This window comes from Perca flavescens, chromosome 10 (assembly GCF_004354835.1).
Source record: "Perca flavescens isolate YP-PL-M2 chromosome 10, PFLA_1.0, whole genome shotgun sequence".
NCBI classification, from domain to species: Eukaryota; Metazoa; Chordata; class Actinopteri; order Perciformes; family Percidae; genus Perca; species Perca flavescens.
Genome location: NC_041340.1, coordinates 36,960,576 through 36,969,368, shown reverse-complemented (window position 1 = coordinate 36,969,368; position 8,793 = coordinate 36,960,576).

Below are 8,793 nucleotides of genomic sequence, written 5' to 3'. Positions count from 1 at the left end.
GTATTTTTATGAACTCAGGGTCTTGTTAGGAGGAGCAGCTAGCTAACTAGCTATATGTCCCATTCAATACAATGGGGAAATATCGCAGCTAGCTAGCTACACTTTCGGCATAACTATAGTATATTTACAGTTTGAATTTTGTCACGCCACTTATATAACATCTACCCCAAGGTCTTACAAAGCTAACAGTTGTGTCCGATTTGAATTTAAGGTATTTTTATGAACTCAGGGTCTTGTTAGGAGGAGCAGGTAGCTAACTAGCTATATGTCCAATTCAATACAATTTAATTTAACAGATTCAACAATATATTCATGCTTTTTTCCGCACTTTGTTTTTCTGGATTATTGTCCTATGCGGCTGTATGTAACTCAGCCAAGTGTAGTGTGCAGTAACGTACAGGTGACAGCAGATGGCAGTAGCTACATTGGATGTAACACAGGCTCAATTAGTGCTAGCAGAGAAAGATGGACTCTGGTGCTAGTGACGGACTTTTCAACAACAAAACGAAAAGAGTTTTAAAGTATGTGGAGGAAAACTCGGGTGAAAAAGCTGCGGGACGTTTCGACATTGAGCCCAGTAGAATCAGATACTGGAAGTAACAGAAGGATGAGCCGACAAGATTAGCCGACAAGAGCAGAGCACGGCTAGCTAGCTGGAGGTGGGAGGAAACACGTTAGCCTGGAGCTAGAAACAAAGCTACCGGTAGCTAGCTACCATCTGTAACGTTACTCAAATACTGGTGTAACTACTGTATGCTCTTATTGTAATCTACCAGTAATACTGTAGTACCTATATTTGAAATAAATACCCGGTACATTTACAGGGTTCAAACTGACACAATGGTGGCGTTTGATTAATTCTGACCCAAATTGCTTTGTCGCCCTTCTGGCTGTCAATGTATATGGTGATATTTTTGCAAATGTGAACGCTATGGTTTTTCATTTAAAAGTTTATTTAAAATAATTATACTTATCAAACAGGTGGAATTAGAAATAAAGGCCTGCCTCTAATAAAAGCCTGCTTCAAATACAAGCCTGGTCCCTTCTGCAGTTCAGGTAAATAAAGTCCCCGGCTTTTATTTGAGGAAATACGGTATGTCCCATTCAATACAATGGGGAAATATCGCAGATAGCTAGCTACATTTTCGGCATAACTATAGTATATTTACAGTTTGAATTTCATCACGCCAATTAAATACATCTACCCCAAGTTCTTACAAAGCTAACCGTTGTGTCCAATTTGAATTTAAGGTATTTTTATGAACTCAGGGTCTTGCTAGGAGGAGCAGCTAGCTTGCTAGCTAGCTATATGTCCCATTCAATACAATGTGGAAATATAGTAGCTAGCTAGCTACACTTTCGGCATAACTATAGTATATTTACAGTTTGAATTTTGTCACGGTATGTATATTACAGGTTCCCCAAGGTCTTACAAAGCTTAACTAACACTTGTCCGATTTCGGATTTCAATTGAATGCATTTTTGTGAATGTCAGAGTTAGGAGGAGGCTAGCTAGCTCTCATTGATGGACTCCAGCTCACCGCGGCTCTATCAATGAGACTTGCGGACAAGAGGCGTTTATTTCCCCGATTGTTTGTTTAAATAACTCAACACACATATCCACTATAAGATTAACTGGAACCTGCGGGCTGCGGTAAGAGATTGTGGGCGTAACAAGCTCGCTGACCGCACTCTCAGTCACTCACCGGCCGGCTAGTAGCAGGAAGAGGGGAGGGAGAACAGCGAGCTGCAGGCCCTGGAGCTCTGTCAGGGCAGCGGCGTGTGGTAGTCCAGTCACCCAGAAAAAGGTGAGTTTGTGCGGGTATTGAGCACCGGGCCACCGGCTGAGCTCAATCGAGCTCACAGCAGGCCGGGGTCTGTGATGGAGGACAGGCAGGGTGGCGATGTAGCAACCCAGGCAGCACCAGCCGCTGAACTCCGACACTCAGTTGGACAAAATTTACAATTAGCCATCCATTTTCGTAAAACAGCCCATATTCGAGCTTTACATAGTTGATTCCTCGCATAAAAAAGTTTCAGAAGTGAATTTTGTAATGGAATAGCAGAGATCTGCGTGACCTAGATTCAGAAGACTACCTGATCTCAGGTCAGTTGTGTAGCCTATATGTAAATGTTGGGGCGTAACCGTTCTCTTAATACACCCATTGGCGTGACAAAGGTACAGGTTTTGAGATGCTTACTTAAGCAACTAGCTTTGTTGAGATTCGCCTGTTTTCAGCTACAGTTTCAAAATATGAGATTTTCATAGTAAAGGGGTGTCAATGGGATTTTGAACTTCTATGTATGTCCTTTTTACCCACCGAACTGTCGTTATTCAACTATGACAGGGTAAAATCGGTTTTGCATTCTATCACCCCTTTAAACGGTGAGGTGGATCTACTGATCGCTGTGGATTACTTTTTTTTCTTGTCATTAGATTACGGCACAATACGGATCTTTTTTCTTAACGTGTCTTAATGTTTTATGGTGAGATTGCGCTTGGTTTCTGCAATTGGAGAGGCATCTCAACAGACTGTAGGTCCAGCACTGATTGTTCACCGTTACATTTGAGTTGAATTTCCGCCACCGTCTGCTGCGATTGGATTTCAGAAGGAGTTGTTAAATTGTTACAGTGTAATTTAAAATCTGCTTTAAAAATAAACATATATGTTTATTTAGCATGTTTATTTTTTCTATATGTGCTCGTGCTGTGTTCCCCAAGTGGTAGGCCAGGTCTCAGCTGCTACAATTACTTTTTTTGCCCCCCCTGGCTCGAATGTCAAACTCCGCTTATGCTTTAAATGTTGATGTTGTTCCGTTTCTGCTTTATTTAGCCATATCAACTTAAATAGTGATACGTTGTGAGTGTTTGTGTTTATAGAACATTTCCACCCAAAAAATCAGTTTATGCAGTTGGCCCTTTAAAAAATATTTAGAAAATGTTATAGTAAAAAAAAAAACAATCTCTTTTATCATTAGCTCTCATCAATGTGTGTGCATGAGCAACTTGTATTCCTCAGCACTTGAAAGTCAGCATCATTTGTCAGGCTGAGGTGGTCAGTTCATGTGCAAATCAGTCTTCGTTGTGTGAAAGTTAGATTGAGGAAAAGTTATACTGTTTGAGGAAGAAAGATGGACTTGTGGTATGTGATGAATTTATCAACCTGCTACACACACAGTCTATGACAAGACTACCAAACAGACTTTTTTTTGTGCTGAACTCATTGGAAAAAACTCCCTGCGCTTCAGGTGGCCAGTCGTGCCCTGCTGCTCAATAGTGCCAGTCCTTTCTCCCTTGTGCCTTGTCATGAGTACAGATCAGTACGGATTTTGTCCCATCAGGAATAAACTTTACTTTATATATTTATTTACTGGGCACAGCTAAATATAGCTGTTTCCTTGATAAATAGAGTCTAACAGCACACAGGGCAAAGACGCAAACACAGGATGGGAGGGATATTTACCTAAATAATTGATGCTTAACCATCTAAATCTCCCATAACATTATAAAAGGCACCAAAATGATTCAGACCACCGCTGGTCATGCACTACCAATCATCATGACAAGTTGGAAAACTGCAACATGTCAGGCACCTTTTAAGCTGCAGATGCATTCTGTCCTTGAGGTTTAGAACTCTTGTAAAAAGTTGAAATAAGCTGATACTATTTCTCCTGTTGTGTACTCTGCACTAATGGCTTCTTGCAGCTTCTTTATGTTGGATTTTGTTTGTATATTCTCTCGGAAAATCTCAATTTCCTGTCAGCTCATTTGCATAGTTAGAGTTATTGGTGAACCTTGACACACTGGGGATTTGTCAGTGGTATATTCTTCTGACATGTAAACAACCATTTATAAAATATTTCTTAGCTGTACTATAGATTGAAAAAAACACTGGCACATAATGAAAAAGCATCCTTCAGTGTGAATTTAGTTTGAGTTTTATTTTCATCTCACATGTTTTTGTGATCAATACTACATACACATTAGTGGACACCAGCTGACTGACTTTTATGGTTGATCAAATATTTAAGGTAGTTACTGCTGACCTGACTATTTCCTGGTGCTATTATGTGCAATTTTTAATAAATCTCTTGGTTTAGCTGGATTTAAGTGTCACCCCTTAGTCCAATCCTGCCTTATTCACATGATTGCGTTCAAATATCAGTTTCTCTATACCCTTTGAAGAGTACTCTATTACTGAACTGAAAAAATGAAGTAATGGTTAGGGTTAGCTCTAGAGTTTGAAGTGGAATTACTTCTCCCTTTGCTATGAAACACCACGATTAAAAGGTTTGGGTCGAAGACAGGTGATTTCAATTTTTTAAGTAATTCTTAAAGCTACATCGACCTTCAATCAATCCTTCAGTTTGTGGATGCGTGCTATGTTATGTAGCTATGTTATTTAGCTATGTTTTTGTACAAAACCAAAAGACTCAAGATATTTATTGTCTCTCCGGCTCTACAATCTATAAAATGCTTTTGCTGGGATGCCCATTAAAGAAAAACAGTAAGTAATACATGTAAAAGGACAAATAATAATCAAATAATATAAAATATAATTACACACATAAAATACAATTTCATTTAAAATTAAATTAAATTAAATTAAATTAAATAATTTATATATATTTATAATAATAACGTGAACCATCACCTTATCGTGGTGGAGAGGTTTGTGTGTCTCTGTGAACCTGAGGGCTGTGTTGTCTGGAGCTTTGTGCTCCTGGTAGGGTCTCCCAAGGCAAAGTGGTCTCAGGTGAGGGGCCAGACAAAGAATGGTTCAAAAACCCTATGGAAAAACAAGGTAGAGATGGAGTGACCCTGCCCGGAGGAAGCCCGGGGCCCCCGTCTGGAGCCAGGCCCAGACGGCGGGCTCGTCGGCGAGCGCCTGGTGGCCGGGTTTGCCACGTAGCTTGTTCGGGCTGTGCCCGGCCGGGCTCCGTGGCAAACCTGGCCACCAGGCGCTCGCAGATCCCAGCCCATCTCTCCAGCCCATGGGCCCACCACCTGTGGGAGGAACCGCTGGGGTTGGGTGCGCTGCCACATGGGTGGCAGTGAAGGTCAGGGGCCTCGACGGACCAGACCCGGGCAGCAGACGCTGGCTCTGGGGACGTGGAACGTCACCTCTCTGCGGGGGAAGGAGCCGGAACTGGTGCGGGAGGTGGAGGGCTACCGGTTAGATCTGGTGGGGCTTACCTCTACGCACAGTCTCGGTTCTGGAACCGTACTCCTGGATAGGGGTTGGACTCTTTTCTTCTACGGAGTTGCCCAGGGTGTGAGGCGCCGGGCGGGTGTGGGGATACTCACAAGCCCCCGGCTGAGCGCCGCTACGTTGGAGTTTACCCCGGTGGACGAGAGGGTCGCCTCCCTACGCCTGCGGGTTGTGGGGGGGCAAACTCTGACTGTTGTTTGTGCATATGCACCAAACAGGAGTTCGGAGTATTTGGCCTTCTTGGAGACCTTGAGTGGAGTCCTGCATGGGGCGCCATTGGGGTACTCCATTGTTCTGCTGGGGGACTTCAACGCGCACGTGGGCAATGATGGAGACACCTGGAGAGGCGTGATTGGGAGGAACGGCGTCCCTGATCTAAACCAGAGTGGTTGTTTGTTGTTGGACTTCTATGCTAGTCATGGACTGTCTATAACGAACACCATGTTCGAACATAGGGATGCTCATAAGTGTACCTGGTACCAGAGCACCCTAGGCCGAAGGTCAATGATCGATTTTATAATCGTTTCATCTGATCTGAGGCCGTATGTTTTGGACACTCGGGTGAAGAGAGCGGCAGAGCTGTCAACCGATCACCATCTGGTGGTGAGTTGGGTCAGGGGGTGGGGGAAGACTCTGGACAGACCTGGTAAGCCCAAACGTGTAGTGCGGGTAAATTGGGAACGTCTGGAGGAGGCCCCTGACAGACTTTCAACTCACACCTCCGGCGGAGCTTTTCGTGCATCCCTGTGGAGGCTGGGGGCATTGAACCCGAGTGGACAATGTTCAAAGTTTCCATTGCTGAAGCTGCAGCGAGGAGCTGTGGTCTTAGGGTCTTAGGTGCCTCAAGGGGCGGAAACGCACGAACACCGTGGTGGACACCGGTGGTCAGGGAAGCCGTCCGACTGAAGAAGGAGTCTTTCCGGGATATGTTATCCCAGAGGACTCCGGAGGCAGTTGCAAGGTACCGAAGGGCCCGAAGGGCTGCAGCCTCTGCCGTGAAAGAGTCAAAGCAGCGGGTGTGGGAGAAGTTTGGAGAAGACATGGAGAAGGACTTTCGGTCGGCACCAAAGTGCTTCTGGAAAACTGTTCGCCACCTCAGGAGGGGGGGGGGGGAACCATCCAAGCTGTGTACAGTAAGGATGGGACACTGTTGACCTCAACTGAGGAGGTAATAGGGCGGTGGAAGGAGCACTTTGAGGAACTCCTGAATCCGACTAATACGCCCTCTATGTTAGAGGCAGAGCTGGAGGATAACGGGGGATTGTCGTCGATTTCCCAGGCGGAAGTCACTGATGTAGTCAAACAACTCCACAGTGGCAAAGCCCCGGGGATTGATGAGATCCATCCAGAAATGCTCAAGGCTCTGGGTGTGGAGGGGCTTTTCCTGGTTGACACGCCTCTTCAACATTGCGTGGAAGTCTGGGACGGTGCCAAGCAGACTGGGGTGATGGTTCCCCTTTCTAAAAAGGGGGACCAGAGGGTGTGTGCCAATTACAGGGGTATCACACTTCTCAGCCTCCCTGGTAAAGTCTACTCCAAGGTGCTGGAAAGGAGGGTTCGGCCGATAGTCACACCTTGGGTTGAGGAGGAACAATGCGGATTCCGTCCTGGTCGTGGAACAACGGACCAGCTCTTCACTCTCGCAAGGATCCTGGAGGGAGCCTGGGAGTATGCCCAACCGGTCTACATGTGTTTTGTGGATTTGGAGAAGGCGTATGACCGGGTCCCCCAGGAGATACTGTGGGAGGTGCTGCGGGAGTATGGGGTGAGGGGGTCTCTACTCTGGGCCATCCAATCTCTATACGACCAAAGTGAGAGCTGTGTCCGGGTTCTCAGCAGTAAGTCGGACTCGTTTCAGGTGAGGGTTGGCCTCCGCCAGGGCTGCGCTTTGTCACCAATCCTGTTTGTAATATTTATGGACAGGATATCGAGGCGTAGTCGGGGTGGGGAGGGGTTGCAGTTCGGTGGCCTGGGGATCTCATCGCTGCTCTTTGCAGATGATGTGGTCCTGATGGCATCATCGGCCTGTGACCTTCAGCACTCATTGGATCGGTTCGCAGCCGAGTGTGAAGCAGTTGGGATGAGGATCAGCACCTCTAAATCGGAGGCCATGGTTCTCAGCAGGAAACCGATGGAATGCCTTCTCCAGGTAGGGAATGAGTCCTTACCCCAAGTGAAGGAGTTCAAGTACCTTGGGGTTTTGTTCGCGAGTGAGGGGACAATGGAGCGGGAGATTGGTCGGAGAATCGGCGCAGCGAGTGTGGTATTACATTCAATCTATCGCACCGTTGTGACAAAAAGAGAGCTGAGCCAGAAGGCAAAGCTCTCGATCTACCGGTCAGTTTTCGTTCCTACCCTCACCTATGGTCATGAAGGCTGGGTTGTGACCGAAAGAACGAGATCCAGGGTACAAGCGGCCGAAATGGGTTTCCTCAGGAGGGTGGCTGGCGTCTCCCTTAGAGATAGGGTGAGAAGCTCAGTCATCGGTGAGGAGCTCGGAGTAGAGCTGCTGCTCCTTTGCGTCGAAAGGAGCCAGTTGAGGTGGTTCGGGCATCTGGTAAGGATGCCCCCTGGGCGCCTCCCTAGGGAGGTGTTCCAGGCACGTCCAGCTGGGAGGAGGCCTCGGGGAAGACCCAGGACTAGGTGGAGGGATTATATCTCCAACCTGGCCTGGGAACGCCTCGGGATCCCCCAGTCGGAGCTGGTTAATGTTGCTCGGGAAAGGGAAGTTTGGGGTCCCCTGCTGGAGCTGCTCCCCCCGCGACCCGACATCGGATAAGCGGACAAAGATGGATGGATGGATGGATGGATAAATTAAATAACAACAAAATATAACAAGCACTTACAAGCAGCGAATATTGCAATTGTATACAATTGAACACAGGTTCAATTGTATTCAAGACAGTTAGCAATGAAATACAACTACTTAACCTATACATCTGGATCCAATCTGAGGATCTATGTGTAATATAAGGGGTGCTGCTCGTAGTGACGAACCGACCCAACCAACCCTGCAGCGTTAAAGCGTCTTTTAGCTCATTGTTTGTATGGCCCAACTTGCAATGAAGCTGTGATAAACCCAACGTACGGTATCTGCCGAGCAACGAACGGCAGACAGACAAAGTTAGCATCTAGCTAAGGTACAAAGTGGAGCATTTAGCAGCTAAAAAGCCTGCTGTTTTTCTCAGTTGGAGGAGACCAAAACAGAGCTAAAAGGAGAGTGAAACTTGCATTCATATGTGGCCTGAAACATGAATCCAAAATAATGTTGCTCAGTGTCTGCTTGATGTGTATGCTATGTGACCATATGTTAATGCTGTGTTTACAGCTTGTTGCCCTGCCCCCAAATGGCCCAAACAAATCAATTCATACTTGAGAAAACAGCAGAAACAATGGTCAATGTAGGCTACTATCATGTTACTTTTTGAATATTGTCGCTGTCGGGCAGAAACCTTATATCTCCATATTTCGTCATTAAATTCTTTTTCACCCTTTACGTCTGTCTGTGAGTTTTATAAATATTTAAACAGTGACGAGGTGATTTCAACTGTGAAAACACACATAAGCCTCACGTATAGCC